Here is an 11762-nt window from a genome sequence, read left to right on the forward strand (position 1 = left end):
AGGTGACAAAAGCAAAGTGAAGGCCAAGACATTAGGCTTTTGTCCTGATTTCTCAGTTTCCTTGTAGTCCCAGTGAGCAGTCCATGATTTTTAGAACAAGCTGTTCCCAAGAGCCTGTGATAATATACAAGGCAGTGTATGGATGTAATGAATCCTAAGGAATCCCAATTATCATTCCGTCAAAAGCTAATCCTAAAATTTATATGGAGTCTCAAAAGTCCCCAAGTAGCCGAAACACTCTTGAAAAAGAAGAAAGCTGGAGACTTCATGCTTCCTGTTTAGAAAGCTAATTACAAAGCTACAGCATTAAAACGGTGTGTCACTGGTGGAAAGACAGACACATGGACCACTTAAATAAAATCGAGAGCCCAGAACTCTCCCATATTGAGTCAAATCATTTTCTTTTTAAAATTGGCTTTAGTTTCAGCTCTACAATGGGGCAACATTTCATCCCAGAGGGTGGAGTAAATAAGGAATAATGCCAAGACTCTTCAATGAGGGAAAGACAGGCCTTTAACAAACAATGGTCAGACATAAGCAGAAAAAGAAAAGGAAAGAAAGGCAAAACAACCAAAAACAACAAAAAAGGCAGGCCCTTCCTTATAAAATACAGGACAGTGAGCTTGAATGTGTCAGAGGCCTAACTCTAAGGGCTAAAAACCATAGATCTCTTAGATGATATAATGGGCCAAGTGCTCCACACCCTTGGGTTTGACAGAAATGTTTTGACCATGACACTAACAGCAACGGCAATTAAATTAAAACTAAGGAAGTCAGGCCACATGGAAACTGAAAGCCCATGGGTCAAAGGATGCAACCTACTATGCCTTGAAGAGGAGACCCATTGAGGAGAGGGGGTTGTTTGCAAGTCACATAGTTGATAAAGTGCTATTATATAGATTACAGAGAGAATCACCACAGCATAGCAACAGCCAAAAGAAGTTGAAAAACGGGAAAAGGGCTTGCATAAAAGTCTTACCAAACACACAAATGGTGACAAGCATGGGGTTGTGTTGGAGAGGGGCGGAGCTTGGCATCATTAAGCAATTACAAGGAATGCAGTCAGAACCACAGTAAGATAGCACCTCATACCCACTAAATAATTCAGTTCCTCAAAACTCACAAAGCCTGCTCTATGGGGAGATGGCTCCACTTACTTTTCAAGCACACACACACTTGCACACACATGAACATGTGCTTACACATATGAATACTAAAGAAAAGAAACTGAAAGACACATCATGATCAACAATCCCACTTCTGGACTTAAGTGTTAGCTAGGGTGTCGACACCATGACCACGGGAACTGTTATAAGGAAAACGTTTGACTGGGGCCAGCTTACAGTTTAGTCCACTGTCATCACAGTGGCATGAAATCAGACATGGTGCTGGAGAAGGAGCTGCGAATTTTCCATCCTGACTGGCAGGCAGCAGGAAGAGCACTGGCTTGAACTTCTGAGGCTCACTGCACACTCCCTAGCCTACTTCAGCAAGTCCACACTCCTGATAGTGCCACTCCCTCTGGGCCACAGGGGAGAGGGGCAGTTTTAGTTAGGCCACTACAGCATGGTACTTACAGAGACTGAAAACAAGATCTTGAATAACTATTCTTAGACTTGTGCTCACAGCAGCGTTATCCATAATAGCCCAAATGAGGAAGAAACTCAAGTGTCCATAGGTGGATAGCTCCATTAAAAACCATGGTATATCCACACAATGGAAAGGAATTCTGACACACACTACCACACCGATGAGCCCTGAAGACAGTGTACTGAATGCAACAAGCCAGGCATGGAAGGACAAGTATCAGAAGCCACTCATTTGACAGGGACAACACACTGATAGCAACAGGAAGTAGGGTGGAGGTTGGCCAGACAGTGTGGGAAGGGAGGATGATGGGAAGGGAGGAGGAGGAGTTTGTGTTTGGTAAGAGCAGGTTCAGACTGGCAAGAGGGAAAGGCTTCTAGAGTCAGGCTACGCTGGATCTCCATTCAGAAATGACTAAGATGGTAAATTTTGTGTCACGCATATCTCACCACAATTAACAACAAACACTGGCTAAGAGGACTAGAAAAGGAAATCTGACATGGCACACCACTCTGGGAGACAGTTTGGCATCTTATAAAATGAAGGGTGTGACTACCACATGACCCAGCAGTTACACCGTGGCACTTATCCCAGAAAACCGAAGACGTATATTGTTCACATGAACGTCTGCCCATGAGAGCTCAGAACAGCTTGGTTTGTAAGAGATTCATCATGGAAGCAGCCCAATAGTCAACAAGTGAAGGCTTAAGGATGAGCCACAAAAAGAACAAGCTAATACACATGCAATTTGGATGAGTCTCCAGAGAGTCATTCTGAGTGAAAGAAGCCAACTCCCAAACAGTAGTCACACACTGTGATTCCATCCAGGTACCACTTACTTTTAAAATGGAAAATTAAACACACACACACACACACACAGTGTTATGATCATCAGGAGTTAAGGACAGGTGTGAGGGGAGGAAGCACAGGCTTCATATAAAAGGACACCAGGAAGCAGATGTGGGACTGTAGTGTTGTGGGTATGTTGGCTTTGTGGGTATATCGTAGTTTTGCAGGGCGTTACCCTTGGCAGAACTGGTGGAGCGTACAGGGGAATCTCTCCAGCATTGTTCACTTCAGCTACAACTATCTCAAAACAAATAGGTTAATTTTTAAAGGGTATGCCAATCAGTTATTATCCTCTGCGGTTTCTGTGGGCTTCCTGCTCTCTGTCTGGGACCAGAGAAAGGCTCTTCCGTGACGTGTGTGTGGCAGTCACACTACTGGTGGTGAGGACTTGAGCTGGGCCGTCGGCCAGAACACTGACTCACGGCTTCTCTATGTTGCCTGGACTTCCTCACACCACAGTGTCTGGGACAGGGAGAAATGTTCCAAGAAAAATGGAGATGGAAGGTACCTATGCCTCAGCAGTCACCCAGCAAAGTCACCCAGCAGGATCAGGTCCTGAAATCTCACCATGAACAATGTGAGGGACTAGGATGCTCAAGTTGTTCAAGTTGTGGGCAGTTCTGAAAGTAGCATCCTCCACAAACATCCCTCAAGACCCAGAGGTTCCAGACCTCAGCTCCTCCAGGAACCGTACTCTGAGTCACATGGCCTAGAAGGAGAGGGTGAATGAAGTATGAAGGAGACGGGAGTATGAAGAAATTCTCAGAGGACATCTCCACAGAGCCAAGGAAAGGGGCAGTGGCTATCAGCAGCTCATTGCCCTGTTTATGTTCATTCCTCACACACCGCTTGGTATGCTGGCATAATTCCATGGGACCAACAACAACACACAGACGATAGGGAACTCAGGGAATTTGGGGGTGCAGACTGATGTTTACGCAGTGATGACTGGCATTGGTGATCACTCCCAGACTGTGACCCAGATCCCGAGGAGCGGGCACCACCAGAGTTGCTCAGAGGTAGGGCACGGTACAGGAGTAAGACCCACCTGAGTTCTCTTTGAAGGAAAGAAGCCCAAGGACACCCCTCTCCACCCCCCCTTTTCAAATCTCAGGGATATGATCCTGGAAAGATGAGCCAAGAATGACAAATGGTCCTTCCCCTGGATTCCCTTGGCCCACCCTCTGGAACGAGCTCTCCATCAAGTCTACAGTTGCCAGCTCATGCAGTGCAAGGGGAAGGATGGGAATCCACTTCCCAGTGCAAACGGCAGAGACCCTAGAAGGGTGAATATTGTCCTTGGCAGTTGTGTAAAATATCATCCATCCCTGACAAAGGTCTCCCAAAGTAGTATAGTGCAGTAGCTCCAGGAGGGAGCCTTGGAGACACGCCACCGAGGGGCAGGTAGGATTGAAATACACTAGGAAATCTAGTGCTCAGAGGAAGGTGACCATGGGACCCTAGAACATGGTGGGCTCTCCCTGAGGCCCCTGACTGAGAGCCATAGTCTTGGGAGAAGGACCATGGAAACGCCCTTTATCAGGGCAAAGACATGGCCATGAAAGGAGTGTGTTGTGGGGAGAGACATAAACAAAACTGGGGTCTGAGCCACATGTGGATTTTTACACTGGCGAACAAACAATATAATTTGGTAGCTGCTCTAGCATGTTCAGTGTTCCTCTGCTCTGTTGCCCTTGCTTGAAGATCCGTCCTCTTCCAAGCTGACGCCAGCCACTGGCAAATCCCATTTCCAAGCCATATGACTCTCTTCAACCTTGTAGTGACAAGACTGAGACTCCCCACTTCCTTAAAATACCTGAGGTAGGATGTGTTTTTGGTTTGGTTGGTGTTTGTTTGTTTGTTTGTTTTGAGACAGGGTTTCTCTGTGGCTTTGGAGGCTGTTTTGGAACTAGCTCAGAAGACCAGGCTGGCCTTGAACTCAGAGATCCACCTGCCTCTGCCTCCCAAGTGCTGGGATTAAAGACATGAACCACCACCTCCCGGCTTGGTTTGGTTTTTTTAAAGATGGGGTTTCTCTGTGTAGCCCTGGCTGTCCTGGAACTCACTCTGTAGACCAGACTAGTCTTAAACTCATAGAGAGCTATCAGCCTCTGCCCAGCTGAGATTGGGTATTTTAATGATAAAGGAGGCTAAATTTATCCCGCAGTTCTGGATACTCAAGAGTGTGATTCTGCTCTTGGCTGGACTCTGATGGGGAACCATGTGGAGGAAGATATCACGATGGTGGGAGCATGTTTGAAAGGAGTCAGGGATGCGTCGGGTTTACAATAATGTTCTTGTGGTTATGCATTCATGAAGGTAGAACCCCGCAGAAAGCATTCCCCTCCGATTAAGCCCCATCTCTTAAAGGTCTCAACATCTCAACATGAGCCACACAAAACACTGAACCTCTCACACATGAGCCTTCGGAGGGCAGACCACACCAAAAAACAGCGCTGACGTGAAGGGTCCTCGATTCTATCACCCCAGAGGTTTGTGGGTCAGAAGTCCACACACGGCCAAGTAGAGCCTCTGCTCCGGGATTCGCCAGGCTCTCCGCTCTGTCTTCCCTTATGTGGGGTTCACTGCCTGACTTTCCTCAAGCTTGTAGTACAAGACTAGAATCCGCTGCTTCCTTGGTAACTGCAGGTCATCTGGCAACTTGCGTGTTGCTTGAGGCCGTCCTTCGGCCACTAGACTCCATAGACAGTTAGCAACACAGCAGTTTGGTACCTTCCAAGCCAGGTCTGTCTGGACTCTTCTGTTATGGCTCCTCCAACTGGATCAGACATGCCCAGGATAACCTGAATAGCCTCCCTCTTGGTAATCTCAAAGCATGAGTGACACTTGTGAAACAGCCGGGTTCTACACTAGGGAAGAAGGGGTTATGTAGAGATTGTGCTCTAGGATGGGAATCTGACGACATTAGAATTCTGATCATCAAAGCTGGGCTTAGAGTCTGAGTTTATGCCTACTTTTGTTATAGAAATGTGTAAGGACAACACAGAGTTATCCCCCAGCCACCGGTGTCTTTGCCATACATGTGTAAGGTGAGTGAAAAATTCTTTTGCACGATCTGAACTTGGTGCTGCACACTTTTAATTCCAGCACTCTTGAAGCAGAGTTAGGTAGATCTCTGTGAGTTTGAGGCCAGCCCTGGTCTATATAGTGAGTTCTAGGCCAGCCAGAGCTATATAGTGAGACCCTGTCCCAAAAAATAAAAAAAAAAGGAAAACTCCTTACAGGAAGGAAAGTGCTGAAGTGTCACTGAATTTTAAAAATGCAACCAATCATAAAGAATAGCACTCACTACAAAAGAAAGTCAGAAGGTAACACACACACAGGGTTAGCATCCCAACACCTGTCTAGCACAAGCAAACCCAAGTCTCTTCATGGGTGTCTCAATTAGGGTTTCTATTACTTTGACAAAACAGCATGACCAAAAGCACTGTGAAGCCGGGCGCTGGTGGCGCACGCCTTTAATCCCAGCACTCAGAAGGCAGAGGCAGGCGGATCTCTGTGAGTTTGAGGCCAACCTGGTCTACAGAGCGAGTTCCAGGACAGCCTCCAAAACAATACAGAGAAACCCTGTCTCAAAAAACCAAAAAAAAAAAAAAAAAAAAAAAGCACTATGAAGAGGAAAGGACTCATTTAGCTTTCATTTGGGCATCACAGTGCATCATCTAAAGGAGTCAGGACAGGAACTCAAGGAGAGAACAAAGAGGCAGGAACTGAAACAGTCACCATGGAGGAGTGCCTGCTCCTCCTGGCTTGCTCAGTTGGCTTTTTTATACAACCCAGGACCACCAGCCCATGGGTCACAATGTCCACAGTGGACCGGGCGTTTCAATCATCAGTCCAAAATGTGTACCCCACACCTGTACACAAGACAATCTGATGGAGGCATTTTCTCGGCTGAGGTTCTCTCTTCTCAGATGACTCTATTGTGTCAAGTTGACATAAAACAAACCAACATAATATGTATATCGTCACCCTCTTTCATCCATAGTAGAAGTATCCCAAGGCATTCAGCCAATGCCTGAACCACCGATAACACACTGCGACCTGCACACACACACACACACACACACACACACACACACACACACACACACACTTTTTTTTTAAGGAACTGATTTTTTTTTAATTTTTAAATTGAAATTAGAAACAAGGTTGCTTCACATGTCAATCCCAGGTTCCTCTCCCTCCACTCTTCCCATGCCCTCCTGCCAACTCCCCCATCTCCCCCTCCCCCAAACCCCACTCCTTTCCCCAGGCAGGGTGAGGCCCTCCATGGGAGTGTCATAGTCTGTCATTTCATCCAGGGCAGGGCCTAGACCTTCCACCAAGAATCCAGGCTGAAAGAGCATCTCTCACTGTGGGATGGGCACCCAAAATCCCTTTGTATGCCAGGGATAAATACTGATCTACTACCCAAAGCCCCATAGATCTACACACACATTTTTGTTTCCTGTGCATGCATGTGTTTGAGAAAGTGGAATTTGTAAGTTGGGCACAGTAAGATTAACAGTAACTAAAGATGAAACACAGTCTAACCATTGGCTGTAACAGAGGTTTTCCATTTAGCAGTTTGAAATCGTAGTCAGCAAAGAGTGAGAACAGGAAGACTGTGCCCAGTGGGAGATGACGCCTTAGTGTGTGCTGAGCTGCTGAACCCACAAATTACTTTAGAGCAATAAGAGTGACTGACAGCCACCATGAGTGGGACGGAATTGTTATGAAATTGAAGCATTAAAACATTTTGTAGCCGGGCGGTGGTGGCGCACGCCTTTAATCCCACTCGGGGAGGCAGAGGCAGGCGGATCTCTGTGAGTTCGAGGTCTGCCTGGTCTACAGAGAGGGTTCCAAACAATACAGAGAAACCCTGTCTCGTAAAACAAAAAACAAACAAAAAATTTGTAATATCTTCTGCAAACAGTGACAAAAACCCACTTACCTCTTTTTATGACTTTCTCTATTGTTCGATCACGATGTATTCAACTTGTGGCTAATTTCCAAGACTAAAGCCTCACTTCGAGAATTTTAGGGAATTGCAGATACTATTACCTCAGCAGAAGGGAGTATTCCAAACCAAGCCTGAGATATACAAACGATTTGGGTCTAGTTTATCTCTGCGGCAGGCTGTGCATGAATCTGTGACAATCTTAATAGAAGGGAATTGACTTGCTGAGTAACGGCAGGGAGAATAAGTTTTATGGAAGCAATAGCAAGCCTGTGAATTATCACCTTATTAATCATGCAGACAATGGCATCCACAGCACAGCCAGGCACACACAGTAATTAAACTCAGCCGTCTGCGATGTTTTTGCCGTGTTTTGGTCACATTAAAAAACTGTAGTTTGACACATCTCACTAGTATGACTTTTGCAAGCTTAGCTTCACAATCCAAAGGGCCTGGCTGCTGCTGCTTTTTGACAGTGCTGGGCAGCTGGAGTTTGGGGGCTTTTCTCAGGGATAGAAGCTTGCCTAGTATGTGCTAGGCTCAGGAGTAGAAGTCTACTACGTGCTAGGTTCAATCCTAGTATCAAAAAATAGAAAAAGAAAAAAAAGCCTCTGGTCAAGCTAGTCACCAACAATCCACAAATCACTTGATATTGTTGGACAGGCCCTCGATGGCACCACCATGTGGCTGACTGGTGCAATGACAGGAAGATATTCTTCCCCCTCCCCTCCCCCCTCAACAAGGAAATTCTGACATTTTGGTCCCTGAGATGTTTTGAGGATTCAGAGAGAGGAAGCTGCTGAATAAGGATACATGCTTTCTATTTTTAGGATAGGTCAATCCCTGAGTGGTGGGGCTTAGTGTATAGTTTACAGTCTGGGTTTGAGGAACCATTTTTACTAGCTAACAGCATATAAAGAAAAGTGTGTGTGTGTGTGTGTGTGTGTGTGTGTGTGTGTGTGTGTGTGTATCAGGGAATTGGTGGGAGAGACTGAGCTCTAGGATCTGGACCAGACCTAGGCTGGAGTACTGGTTTAGGTTGTGGGATTTTGCACACAGTTCTGGGTACCCCCAAGCCTGTTTTCTCATGGGAATGCATACAACTCAAACGTCACAGGGACTCTGATCCAAGCTTGGCCCTGCACTTGGAGAGGGCTACATGATATAGCTCTTCTCCCTCTCTCTCACTCCTCCCTCTCTCCCCCTCCCTCACACTCCCCTTCCCCTCCTCTCCTGCTGAGTACTAATGGGGCAGAGTAGAGAGTCAGGATGCCGGCCGCCCAGAGTGTGGAGTCCCTCCTTCGGCTGAGCTCCCCCTCCTCCTCCAGGGGCTCCTTACTTCACCTCTGTCTTTGAGTAACTACATCTTGAATTGACAGGACCATGGAAGACCTAGGGATAAATAACTCCAGTCCTTCCTGTGTGTGTGTGTGTGTGTGTGTGTGTGTGTGTGTGTGTGTGTGTGTTTCAGTAGGCCAGGCCGGTGTCACTGCCCCAGCCCCATGTCCCTGGCCCTGGCCTCCCTCCAGAATGCCCTTCCTTTATTCTCCAACACACAATGTGATCGCTGTGTCCCTGCAGATGTCCCCACCTGTGAGCAAATGGCGGCAGCTTTGGGAGAAAACAGACAATAGCCACAGGTGTTCCTTCGTGTCTAGACAAAGCTTTCCGTTATTGTTGAAGAAATCTTTAAGATCTTATTGATGAACATTTTTGGAGATGAAAATGAGAGATCTGAGCTACTCGGTCTCCTGCTTTACTCAGTCTTCCCAGGTCTGACCTCCACCTCTTCCTGCCCCACCCTTCTGTCTGCCCCTCCCGTCTCTCCCCTGCAGCCTCCCCAGTGCTGGGATTAAAGTGTGCACCCAGCCCATACCTCTTGCACCTCTTCTGCCTCACTCCCCCCAGCCTTCCCGACCCTCTCCTGCACCCCTGCCTCTCCTCCCTCTCAGCCCTGCTTTCCTCAGTCTTCTTGGAGTGAGTGTCCAAATTTGCCTCTCTCCAGGAGCTGCCCTGTAATTGCCCCCCTGGGACCAAACTTTAAGAGTCTGACTCTGAAAATGGAGAGGAGGAGGGGGAGAGGAGAAGAGGAGGGTGTGTTAATGGTAGAGCAAGCCCCACTGGAGGCTTCTCACTGACTGGCAGCACACAGCCCTCCCCCCCAACCAACCACACAATTATCTCAGGGACCTTCAGGTGCTGCAGCAGCAGAACCACAGAGGGAATGCCCTGTTGCCACCAGCCCTGGCCCTTGGTGAGTGAAGAAAGTCCCAAGAACATGCTTCCTGCGGGGCTCTGCAGTTAAAATTGAACAGATGGCATAGCTTTCATTTTTATGTATGAGGGGGTCTGAGTCTGGGTCTGTGTATATGTGTGTGTGTGTGTGTGTGTGTGTGTGTGTGTGTGTCTGGGTGTGTGAGTCTGTGTCTTAGTGTATGTTTGTGTGTGTGTGTGTGTCTGAGTCTGTGTGTGTGTGTGTGTGTCAGTCTGTGTAGTTAAGGGAATCCTGAAATGAGCAACCTACAACTCTGAAAGATGGGGCAGCAAGGGTGCAGGGCAAACCCTTCCTGTCAGAGGACTTCTCACCTCCTTAAGAAGGCACCAGCAAATGGACTATCCTTATCTATGTTGTCACCAGCAAGTAGGCCATCCCTGTTACCATGTTACCAGCATGTGGGGGCGTCAGCCACTTTCTGTCAAATATTAGCAAACCAGTGCTGGGAGTTTCTTGCCTAGAGGCAACCAGTGTTTGTCCCAAAGAAACTCCTGCCCAGAGCCTGTTGGGAATGAAGCTAAGAACCTGCTCCCTGTCAGGGGAGAGAGCCAGTACACACAGGATTACCTCAGCCCTGGCCCGGGGCCTGCAATTCTGCCCCACTAGGCACTCCTACCTAGCCTCAGCTTCTAGTTGCTGGAGTGTGACTTCAGGACTTATCCTAGTCCTCATCACCAGTAGGAGAAGGTTCCAGAATCTGGCTGGAGGCCTGTTTCTGAGGCCTGGCTGCCCCTCCTGTCATCCTAGACTGCTGTGTCCTGTGTCCCAGAAGTGCAAAGCCCGGGCTTGGCTGCTTAGCCTGCAGCTTCTTGTACAGAGCCAGGGGTGGCGGTTGGGAGGGGGGGACATGGGACACAGGACACGACCACGCGCACACACACACACACACACACACACACACACACACACACACACACACACACACACACACACTGCTTGTCTCTAGGAGGTCCTCAACAGTAAGTTGGGAAGATGAGCAGACCTGACCTGGGCTCAAAGGCTCAAGGAGGGAGGAGGGACTGCCCCTCCTGTCCCAGTGACTCCCCTCCCACCAGCACACCCGACTTTCTCACCCCTCCCCTGCTCTTTGTTGTTCTCCCAAGTTCTGCTCCAGACTAGAGCCTCCCTTACCTACACAGGCTTGGCGTTTGGTGGTCTTGCACTATTCCCTTTGAGCTCCTGGGACCCTCCAGCAGCCAGCCCTTGACTTGTTTTATCTGCCAGTCTGGGGGTGCCAGCCCGCAGTGAGCTTCCCAAGTGACTGACTAGACACAAGTAGGCCAGAAATCACAGTGACTGGGGCTGAGTGTGACCTCACAGATGCTCCTTGCTGATGTAAGATGGAACATTCTAGAATGGTGCCTGGGGGGATACATTTCTCTACCTCCAAAAGCCACTGGCTGGCATGTGGCTCAGATCCGACACCCTGAAATGTGGTTCTTAGCCTTGTCTGGAAGCAGGAGTGTTTTCCCACCTGCTCATCTGTCCAAGTCATGCTGGCTTTACAGTCATGTTTTGGTGTGGCAAAGGCCACTCTGTGCCTGACAGATATGAGACTAGCTGGGAACTACTCAGCTATTAACACTGGTGCTAAAGCCACTTCCTGTGTACAGTTGCCACTTGTACCACAGACTGACACTATGCACTGGGCCCCATGTCTGAACACAAAAGATGAGTCCCACCTTCCTCCAAGATACATGCTGGGAGATGAGCCCAACTCTGCCGGTCAGTTTAAATGTCGACTCACTACAGCCTAGGATATTTGGAAAGAACCTTGAGGAAGACCCTAGATCAGGCTAGCCTGTAGGCATGTCTGGTGTTGAGGGCAGTCTTCATTGCTCACTGATGCTCCCAGGCCATTACTGGTAGCACCGTTCCCTGGGCAGGTAGCCCTGAGGAGTATAAGTGGAAAAAGCTAGGTGAGCACAGGCAAGCTAGCAAGCAGCAGAGATGTGTTCATTTCAGGCTTGGGTGGGAGAAAGAGCAGTCTGTCCCCTCTCTCCATTCACCAAAGGGCAGAGTATCAGTCGATTCAGTGGTGGCAAGGAGCTTTCCCAGGGTCTCTGTTAGAGGCCAGAAGAACCCTGC

General features: G+C 48.2%; 1 long non-coding RNA gene across 2 annotated transcripts in view; it reads right to left on the bottom strand.

Annotated features, from left to right (window-relative positions):
• Window positions 1-10977, bottom strand: part of LOC121133812 — a 47128-nt gene extending 36151 nt beyond the window's left edge. For both annotated transcript variants that reach the window (XR_005870808.1, XR_005870807.1), the window contains exon 1: window positions 10806-10977. This is a non-coding gene — a long non-coding RNA (uncharacterized LOC121133812). The remainder of the gene's footprint in view (window positions 1-10805) is intronic.
• Between the last annotated feature and the right edge of the window lie 785 nt (window positions 10978-11762).

The sequence above is a fragment of the Mesocricetus auratus genome, unplaced genomic scaffold (assembly GCF_017639785.1).
Source record: "Mesocricetus auratus isolate SY011 unplaced genomic scaffold, BCM_Maur_2.0 Super-Scaffold_4256, whole genome shotgun sequence".
Lineage (NCBI taxonomy): Eukaryota > Metazoa > Chordata > Mammalia > Rodentia > Cricetidae > Mesocricetus > Mesocricetus auratus.